Below are 11,560 nucleotides of genomic sequence, written 5' to 3'. Positions count from 1 at the left end.
CTGCGTAGCCACTGCAAATTGATTTCGTGCTTTTGGCTACAATTTAGCTAACATATTATTTTGAATGATTAACTTAACTAGTAAAGCAAACTTGCGACTTTTTCATATTCTGCATCAATAAGACATTGAACAAATTTAAAAAAGTGCCCATTTGCTCGGATTTTATTTCCAAAATTCAAATTATAAGCTTCTACTGAGCCGTGGTTCTAGTTGACCGCTCAAACACGGATATAAAAATTATGGTTAACCATTAATAAGTAAAATACAACTCAATTATTAAACAATAAATAAAATACACCTTTTTAATCCACTGTCTATTAAAATATTTTAAAAATGTAGAAAAGAGCTTCTCGTTTAAGGTTATTGCTTCGCATTTTAGAAGGTTAAATCCTTCGACAATTTTGCTTTTTGGTAAAAGTAAGATTTCGTATTGCTTTTTTAGCGTATTCTCAAAACAAATCGATTGCTTGTCATTTTTCTTGTATGCTTGAGTAAATTGAAAGCAACTGGGATGCATGCCTTTTAACGCCTCACACGCTTTGCCTATTGCACCGAAAAAATTATCTATAACATTATATTCTATACACATGTTCAATAACAATAAATTATCTACATATTTACATATTAAATAATACTTTTATATAATTTTAAATACAGCACGGAATACTTTCATAATTTTTGCTTAATGAAATTAACTTCCCAATAAAAACGCTATTCATAAATCATGCAGTAGCTATATTTTCTCAATTAAGAAAATGTTTTTTTTTTTGTATTTTTGTTTGTGTATCGGCATAATTTGCTTAAAATCGCCGGAGATATGACGCTTTCAAACGACAGAAGTCCTCCAGAAAAAAAGCGACATTCTTATAGTTTTATAGTGCGCTTTTAAAAGCATCGTAACGACCGTGGGCGTCATAATACTGGGCGATATGACATGCACATAACCAGCGAGAAAGCGTTGGACAATTTGGTGCGGAGGAGCCAATTTCGACAGGCTGATCATTGCTTCGAAATTTTTGGAATTAACAGCTCTTCCCCATGGAGAAGTTGCAGTATTGCCGCACCGAGCGGCGTGGTGAAATCTATGTTGCGAACAACCCCCGCACCAAGCACCAAATCAGCCAACAACCATCCGCAACCCGGATGCCAAGAAAAGATCAACTACAACCAGCTGAGTAACTTATAAAACTTAAATATATGAAAATTTGATGCTGCCACGAAGGTCAGAAAAAATAAATGAAGGCAGGGCTGAGCTGTATTTATAGTATTTCGCTGCGGTCGTACACCAGTGTTGACAGATTTCGAGAGTTGCCATTAGCTAGATTCAGTGCTGCCGATTAAGCTTTTTTCCCGTCAGATCAGCGTTTTTGATGTTGCCACCGCTTACATAAAACGTAAGATAAGAAAATGTTATTATTTTTTAACGATATTTGCCAGTTTACCAGATAATTTAGAAATTCTAAAATAGGTTGACCTTTTTCCGTCAACAAAATATTGTTCGTTAAGAAAAATGGAATTAGCTAAATTTTGGATTACCTTTAAGTTGAAAATATTCAGAAATTGAATGCAAATATAGCGATATTAATTTAATAAAGAGAGAAAATATCAGCGACAGCACTAGGTTTTGGATGCTTATTTCTATAAAGATTCTAGTGAAGACAGCTGATTTCTTAAGCTGTCAGCTGTTGCTCTGCAAATGCTATCGAAATGAGTACAAAGGAGGGAACGAAAAAGATAAATATTGCAATATCTATCAAAACAAAACTAACGAATATGCATGATTGGTACGACCATGCCGTACGAATGCGAATCAGAAGCTAGCCCCACAGAGCTGGATGAGTTAATGAAAATTATATAAAATACATTTTAAATATCACTTTAATACAAAATTGTTAATACCATTAATTACGCTTTTTTCACAATTTTTTTTATAATTTTCAGCATTTTTTTCTTTTCTTCAAATTAGAAATAGCTTTATTTTTGATAAAAAGTCGGCAGCACTGATGAAGCAGCAAATGACAAACAAATTTAAGAATTAGAGGTCAAAGCATGGCAAAAACAGACTGCCACATGTTGCCGTCTCGTTTTCACTTACGTTTCCACTGCTGCGCTACCGGGAAAGCGGACATGTCCACAAACATGATTTTTTTCTGATTTCCTTCACCAGCTCTGTGCTGTTTCAGTATTAGATTGTACGAGTCCCGTTTTTTCGGTAATCGGTTGTCCGGCTTGCATCGACGTTGATCCGCCGCGGACTAGTCCGAGGGACAGGCTGTTTTCAAGCAGAGTTTTCATAAATTGTCATGCGCCGCTACAAGAAAATGTCGGCACAGTTCTCCCAGAGCAGGAAGGCTGATATGCAACGCTGTGGGAAGAGGGAGTAGGTATTGTTAGCTTAAGAATTTGGGCACATATCGTTTCTTTCCGCTGGCAGCAGCCGGTCTCATCGTGGACATTAGTCACAGTTGGTGGTACCATCGGAAACCAGAACCTTGTCGCGGCACTCGCCGGACTGGCAGATGAACTGATCCGCCGGGCAGTCATTTCCGCCGTCACAGCACCAGGAGGCGGGTATACAGTCCTTGTTCCCCGCCACTGGGGCCGCTGTTGCCACACCACCTCCGCTGGCTCATGATGCAAATATACAAGGTGGTCTCGTCGGTAAAAGTCAGTCCCGTAACGTATGCTAGCAATAAGTGCGAGTGAAAAGCACATAGTATAGTGATTGTGAGTGAGACGGCATATGTTGATGTTGATTAACCCTTAACAGGCCCGTGGGATTTAAAATTTCCTATTATAATACAGTGTTGAAGTTTTTTTTATGGTTTTATATTTAATAGTTTTGAATTTGCAAGCAAACGTTGCTTCTGCCTTTCCATGGATATTTATTTGTTAAGATTGTCGGCCTCAACCATTTCCTCATTTTCCATAAGGTCAATGACCACATCCAGGGTGCCAGTCTTTATTTCTACTTCAGATAACCATCTGTATAACGTAGCACGACTAGGCAAAGGAAATCCTTTTTTATAAAGATGGTTGTACGCTCCAGCGCCTGCGGTATGAAGGCAAATTGCCGCAGATATGTCCTCCGAATTAAATTTTTGTCGTTTTCCACCACTCTTTAATATTTTGATTTGATTATCCGTAAAAATTTTCCCCAAGAGACTTTTCTAATTGGCGCGAGTCCTTAAGCTGCTGGCTTACGCGATGCATTTCCACCTCCATAGCACGAATCTTTTGTCTCAGGCACTCGTTTTCCTTGAACATTGCATGATTTATCATTTCGTCCCTACAGAGCATTTGCATTATTATTTACATTTATTTATATATTTTCACACGGTAAACTTACTCTGTTTGCGTGTTCGAATTGACGAAACCATCTTTTAAACTTTCGTCCTCTCTATCCGGAGCGGCGTTATCAATCAATCTCCTCCTTTTATAAGTCTGCCCTTTGTTAGGTGCAGACTTCCACTGGGAAGCTTTGAAATGAGTATCGCAAATTTTAGAATGAGCGCCAAGGCTGCACCCGAGGCTTTGCTCCCACAACTTCCGCTTCACTGCACATTTCGGAGCATGAATAAATTTTACTCCCGGAACATGATTTCGGCAAAAAGTGCAGTATGTCATTTTTTGTTGGTGGCACGTAAGGGTTAAGACTTTATACAAAAATTCGTCCGCGAACAACCTTCTACATCAACAAGCAAACACGCACTAACGATAAGGGACAACACGAACGAACTTCGGCTCCCAACGAGACCACCTTGTATAATTGCATCATGCGCTGGCTATTTCAATGGCTATGCTATGGCAATGTCGAAGGGCTGTCCGGAGTCGGAAAAAGGAGAGCTGAAACCAGTTAACCAGCAACATTGACGTAGCCATGATGCTACATGATGATTTAAGGTGGTCTCGTTGGTAAAAGTCAGTCCCTTAACGTATGTTAGCAATAAGTGCGAGTGAAAGGCACATAGTATAGTGAGTGTGAATGAGACGGCATATGTTGATGTTGATTAATCCTTAACAGGCCCGTGGGGTTTAAAATTTCCTTTTAGAAATCAAAGAGGTGAAATAAAAATACCACCACAATTACTAATTACTTATTACTAGAAAGGTGTGTAAGGATTAGTAATTTAATAAGAGGAAGAGAATTAGTGGTGGATATGATATGGTAGAGGGAATTATAATTCGAGCATAAGACCCTAAACGGTTCATGCAAGGAATAATTCGATCTAAAAAGTGGAAGGAAAAACGGTATAAAATTTCCAGTAAGTCTAATAGGAATCGTAAAGATTATGCGGCTTAGCAGATCAGGGCTGTCTATGACACCCCTGATCAAGTTGTGCATAAAAATCACACCAAGCATTTTTTCTACGGTTAACTAAGGATGGGAGGTTTAATAATAGCAGTCTACTAGAGTAAGATGGGAGTCTCACACCTTCATCCCAGTTAAGGCCCCGCAGAGCAAAAAGTTTTTCTCTACTGATTCTATACGGTCCTGGTGTACTTTGTACTGAGGGCACCATACACAGGAGCGGTATTCTAAGATCGGACGAACAAGCGACGTATAGAGAGTCATTGTTATATAGGGGTTGTCAAATTCCTTTGACCACCTCTTTATAAACCCAAGCACGCCCATGGCCTTATTTACCATGGTAGAAATGTGTTCGGAAAACTTTAACTTGGGGGGGTCTAACATAACACCCAGATCATCCACCAGGGTAATTCTCTCAAGAGAACCACCAAATAGGGTATAGGGATCCAACAAGGGGCTAGAACGATGAAATGTCATAACTTTGCATTTCGAGCCATTAAGGTGTAACAAGTTTTCACAACACCATGACTGAAAGTTATTGAGATCGGATCGCAAGCGAGAATGAAATGAAATGTCCTTAAGTACATAAGTACTCGATAGTGTGTTAATACCGAAGGCAAGTAATACCATTAATAAAGAGTGTGAAGAGTAAGGGGCCTAGATGGCTGCCCTGTGGTACTCCCGAAGAAACCTTTACTGGTAAAGAGAGGGAGTTTTTGAAGAGGACTCTTTGCGACCTGGAACAAAGATAGCTAGAAATCCATCTCAGCAGGTTGGGCGGAAACCCTAAAAGGTCAAGTTTATGCGCTGGTTTGCAGAGTCGAATGCTTTACTAAAGTTAGTTTTAATAATTTTGCATTTGCAAGCAAACATTGCTTCTGATTTTGCACGGATATTTTTTTGTTAAGCTTCTTAATTCTAAAATAAATTATAATTTTAAAATAAAATGATTTTACGTCTATGTTAATATTTACATTTTGTGCAGCCATTAATAATTTTGCCTTGACATTTGTGGTTAAATTGATATGTTCTTTTACATTATGTATAAATATTAATTCTAATTCTTTGATTTTATTTTTAAATTCTTCAGACGGTTTTATTAGTGCGCTTTTTTACGCTATTAGTACGCTTTTCCTCCGAACCGATGGCGTGGCTGTTCCCGTCAGCTCTGCGCTTGGGTAAGCTCTGACGCTCGGCCGAAGGGCTCCTGTCGAGGGGGTGATGTACTATTGCACGAACAGTCATATGAACAGGCCCTTCAGGAGGACTATCGCAATCGCGCTGTGAGACATCAATAGCCACATCACCAGCCATGGGCTCAGCCATCAGCACAGAAGGCAGCATGGTCGATTGGTGCAGCTCCAGCGAGGAATAAGACTATGCTCGCACAGCGGGCACGTTCGAAATGCAGGTACTCCTGGTTTTCCTCGATTTGTTCCATGGTGGACAATTGCATCACCTGCGCAAGCTCCTTAACTTCGTCATATGCCATTCCTTTCTCATAGACACCAGCGTCTTTGAGCAAGTTAATTAAGGCGTGGAAGGACTGGCTGCGCAATTCCATTTCCTTTTTATTTAGAAAAATCATGATTTGACCTTTTTAGTTTAAACCTTATTTGAGATACAATCAATCCAAAGGGAGCACCTTTAAATTAGCCAGCCTTGTAGAAAATTGACTCATCAATCGTATAAAAGTATATGTTCAGTGCTGACGATCCTAACTAGCTAGTAATATTCATACCTTCTCCTCGGAGCGCACTTAAACCTCCGCAACGCACCTTCTCCTCGGAGCGCACTTAAACCTCCGCGACAAATCATCTCTTCGGAGCGCACTTAAACCGCCGCAACCAATCCTCCCGCCTCTCGGAGAGCACTTAAACCCCCGCATCCGAACTTCTCCTCGGAGCAAACTTATACCTCCGCAACTATCCGCCACGTGCGGCCACCCCGAAAGACGACCCCGAAGGACGAGCCAGAAGGAAGATCCGAGCACCTACTAAACTCTGTACCCTTTTAAGATAAAACGAGGGGAAGCGTTGTGAGTTGCCGCGGAGACCGCAACTCTACATTTATACCCGATACTTAGTCTGTATGGCTCTCCTCCGGCAGACGCCGCTAATATTAAGCGACACGACAAAGAGTGCGTGCGAGAGAGACAGAAATCAGTCTGAGCATGACGTCGGGCGCTGCGTAGCCACTGCAAATTGATTTCGTGCTTTTGGCTACAAAAATGATCCGATCTGATCCAGATTCAGCAATCTGATAGATATGGTCATTATCTATGATTTTGCGTTTTTAGTTTTCTCGAATGTGCAATATTGTGGATGCAACAGATTTTCGTCCTTTGTGGGGGCGGAAGGGGGTGGGGCGAAATTCTGAGATATACGTTTTATAGTGAGATCTAACAGAAGTGCCGATACCAAATTTGGTTACTCTAGCCTTAATAGTCTCTGAGATTTGTGGATGCCCCAGATTTTCGTCCTTTGCGGGGGCGGAAGGGGGTGTGGCGAAATTTGGACACGAAACGGTCAAGGTCCGATATCACAGGAGTGTGGATACCAAATTTGGTTGCTCTGGCTCTTATAGGTTCTGAGATCCTTGAGCTCATATTTTGCAATTGGCAAAACAGACCATGAAACCTGTGTGTTAGAGAGAGACAGAGCGAGAAAGAATGAAATTGTTTTCTTGATTCTGGCTATAATAATTATACGATCTGGTTGAGATTTTACACTCTAGAACATATAGTCATCCTCTACGATTCTGCGTTTTTGGTTTTATCGTATCTTAAAAAATGTGGATGCCACAGATTTTCGTCCTTTGTGGGGGCGGAAGTGGGCGGGGCGAAGTTTTGAAATATTTTTGTAGCAGTGACATATCACAGAAGTCTGGATCCAAAACATCGTTGCTCTAGCTCTTATAGTCTTTGAGCACTAGGCGCTGAAGGGGACGGACAGACGGACGGACGGACAGACGGACAGACGGACGGACGGACAGACAGACATGGCTCAATCGACTCGGCTATTGATGCTGATCAAGAATATATATACTTTATGGGGTCGGAAACGATTCCTTCTGGACGTTACACACATCAACTTTTACCACAAATCTAATATACCCCAATACTCATTTTGAGTATCGGGTATAAAAACAGCTCTATTTCTTTGTACCGCTTAATTCAGGCTTTATTCTTGAACAACGAGACTCTCTTTCAGCTACTACATCCAGAGATCAAACAAAGGACTCCGCAAAGGACGAAAATCTGTGGCATCCACAATATTGAAGATACGAGAGAAAACCCACAATCATAAAGAATGACCATATCTACCAGATTGTCGAATCTGGGAAGGAATAAATTTGCAGTGGCTACGCAGCGCCCGAAGACATGTTCAGAAACGTTTTCTGCACGCACTCTTTGTCGCTCAATTTAGTCATACTGACTATGTATCGAGTATTAATTTAGAGTTGCGATCGCAGCAGCAACTCACAACGTTCCCCCTCGTTTTTTTCCACTATCGATAATTTGAATAGTGAAAAAATCAATGTCCGAAAGATGCGGAAGATTTAAAATATTTGCACGTCAAAGAGACCTGCTGCTGCCTCCTCTAAACTGTCCAGCAACCTTTGGCCAGCAAAGCGCATGTTCCAAGCCCAGTTTTATTTGGAAGAGGACACATTGTGCGAAAGGGAAAACCACAGCATTAAGAAGATTCTTCTTTTTTTTTTGGTCTATATATTTTTATTAAAAACAGCTTTTTTTTGTTGGTTTTGTTTTTTTTTTTGGTTGTTTTTGTTTTTGTAAATAACGTGACGACTTGAAAACAGAAATTAAATAAGTTTACTTTACTCGTTATGTAGTAGAAAGTGTTATAAAAGCAATATTACAATAACTGTGGTAGAATTGGCTCCTAAAATAGATATTTTACAGCTGATACCACTTTTTGTCTTTATATTTAAGCATTAATTGATGGGCTGTACCGGTGAAATCTTGAGCTGTATTGGCCATACGCTCGGCGCGCTCCTCCAAAAGATTGAGCTTCTCGCCGCGCTCCATGGCCAGCTGGTGCGCCCGACTAATCTCCGATGCGGCTGTGGAAGCACGTGTGCCGAGCTGCTCCAAATTGGGACCGGGTATATGCCGTGCAACCGAACGATTTGCTTTCCCGCTCTGCTCGCCAACTGAAAACAAAAATACGATGCGACCGAAGCGATTGTTTTAATGAACGGAGTCCAATGTTTTGAAGGGAATCTCTTAGCCACTCTACTCTTGTGGAAACTTACAAAGCTCTTACACGCAACAAGCGCATCTCCATCAAGGTCTTCAGTTTGGAAAACTAAGGCATCCCATGTTCGCAAGGTTCGTTGAGTCGCTCGGGAGAAGAACGCTCAGCCGCCGATGATCTGCTGACGCCTGCCAAATTGATACGCATCTGGTGCTCGTTATCAGGCCATGGGTCTTGTTAACGATTTCACATCATCGTGGCGATAGGACTTTTCGACTTTGGCGCACCGTAACCTACCGGAGTTGCTTCACCTGCGGAATTGCGCCTTTATTGGACGTCTATTGGTAAATAAATTAAATTTTTGATGCAATATCTAAGACCTAAGGGTCTTTCCCAGCTGGGACACCAACGAACTTGATGATAAGTCTACTATGTGTTCCCGGATTCGCCTCGTCTTGGTTGCAGCTGGGACATTTAGACTTTATATTTTCTTTTTCTTCCAAGACGTTTTTTGCTTGGATGTGGGCCACAATTTGATCCCAACATGTACCACAAATGTTTACGGAAGACATTTCAGTTAAATTGCCTTCAATATCCACCCTTTCAAGGAAGCCCTGCTTTGAAAAGCGGTCAGCTAAGGAAACAGTGCATGTCAGAAAACCCTGTATATTTATTTCACCTCTTTCAAAAAGATTCATTGCGCTCATTATTTTTTTTGGGCGATCCTGAAGACAAAAATAATTGAGCTAACATATTATTTTGAATGATTAACTTAGCTAGTAAAGCAAACTTGCGACTTTTTCATATTCTGCATCAATAAGACATTGAACAAATTTAAAAAAGTGCCCATTTGCTCGGATTTTATTTCCAAAATTCAAATTATAAGCTTCTACTGAGCCGTGGTTCTAGTTGACCGCTCAAACACGGATATAAAAATTATGGTTAACCATTAATAAGTAAAATACAACTCAATTATTAAACAATAAATAAAATACACCTTTTTAATCCACTGTCTATTAAAATATTTTAAAAATGTAGAAAAGAGCTTCTCGTTTAAGGTTATTGCTTCGCATTTTAGAAGGTTAAATCCTTCGACAATTTTGCTTTTTGGTAAAAGTAAGATTTCGTATTGCTTTTTTAGCGTATTCTCAAAACAAATCGATTGCTTGTCATTTTTCTTGTATGCTTGAGTAAATTGAAAGCAACTGGGATGCATGCCTTTTAACGCCTCACACGCTTTGCCTATTGCACCGAAAAAATTATCTATAACATTATATTCTATACACATGTTCAATAACAATAAATTATCTACATATTTACATATTAAATAATACGTTTATATAATTTTAAATACAGCACGGAATACTTTCATAATTTTTGCTTAATGAAATTAACTTCCCAATAAAAACGCTATTCATAAATCATGCAGTAGCTATATTTGCTCAATTAAGAAAATGTTTTTTTTTTTTGTATTTTTGTTTGTGTATCGGCATAATTTGCTTAAAATCGCCGGAGATATGACGCTTTCAAACGACAGAAGTCCTCCAGAAAAAATGCGACATTCTTATAGTTTTATAGTGCGCTTTTAAAAGTGTCGTAACGCCCGTGGTCGTCATAATACTGGGCGATATGACATGCACATAACCAGCGAGAAAGCGTTGGACAATTTGGTGCGGAGGTGCCAATTTCGACAGGCTGATCATTGCTTCGAAATTTTTGGAATTAACAGCTCTTCCCCAAGAAGAAGTTGCAGTATTGCCGCACCGAGCGGCGTGGTGAAATCTATGTTGCGAACAACCTCCGCACCAAGCACCAAATCAGCCAACAACCATCAGCAACCGGCAACCCGGATGCCAAGAAAAGATCAACTACAACCAGCTGAGTAACTTATAAAACTGAAATATATGAAAATTTGATGCTGCCACGAAGGTCAGAAAAAATAAATGAAGGCAGGGCTAGCTGCTGAGCTGTATTTATAGTATTTCGCTGCGGTCGTACACCAGTGTTGACAGATTTCGAGAGTTGCCATTAGCTAGATTCAGTGCTGCCGATTAAGCTTTTTTCCCATCAGATCAGCTTTTTTGATGTTGCCACCGCTTACATAAAACGTAAGATAAGAAAATGTTATTATTTTTTAACGATATTTGCCAGTTTACCAGATAATTTAGAAATTCTAAAATAGGTTGACCTTTTTCCGTCAACAAAATATTGTTCGTTAAGAAAAATGGAATTAGCTAAATTTTGGATTACCTTTAAGTTGAAAATATTCAGAAATTGAATGCAAATATAGCGATATTAATTTAATAAAGAGAGAAAATATCAGCGACAGCACTAGGTTTTGGATGCTTATTTCTATAAAGATTCTAGTGAAAACAGCTGATTTCTTAAGCTGTCAGCTGTTGCTCTGCAAATGCTATCGAAATGAGTACAAAGGAGGGAACGAAAAAGATAAATATTGCAATATCAAAACAAAACTAACGAATATGCATGATTGGTACGACCATGCCGTACGAATGCGAATCAGAAGCTAGCCCCACAGAGCTGGATGAGTTAATGAAAATTATATAAAATACATTTTAAATATCACTTTAATACAAAATTGTTAATACCATTAATTAGGCTTTTTTCACAATTTTTTTTAATAATTTTCAGCATTTTTTTCTTTTCTTCAAATTAGAAATAGCTTTATTTTTGATAAAAAGTCGGCAGCACTGATGAAGCAGCAAATGACCAACAAATTTAAGAATTAGAAGTCAAAGCATGGCAAAAACAGACTGCCACATGTTGCCGTCTCGTTTTCACTTACGTTTCCACTGCTGCGCTACCGGGAAAGCGGACATGTTCACAAACATGATTTTTTTCTGATTTCCTTCACCAGCTCTGTGCTGTTTCAGTATTAGATTGTACGAGTCCCGTTTTTTCGGTAATCGGTTGTCCGGCTTGCATCGACGTTGATCCGCCGCGGACTAGTCCGAGGGACAGGCTGTTTTCAAGCAGAGTTTTCATAAATTATCATTTATGATTCATA

Source organism: Drosophila miranda, chromosome XR, assembly GCF_003369915.1.
Source record: "Drosophila miranda strain MSH22 chromosome XR, D.miranda_PacBio2.1, whole genome shotgun sequence".
Classification (NCBI taxonomy): domain Eukaryota; kingdom Metazoa; phylum Arthropoda; class Insecta; order Diptera; family Drosophilidae; genus Drosophila; species Drosophila miranda.
The sequence above is the reverse complement of the archived record's forward strand: the minus strand, read 5'-3'. Positions refer to the sequence as shown.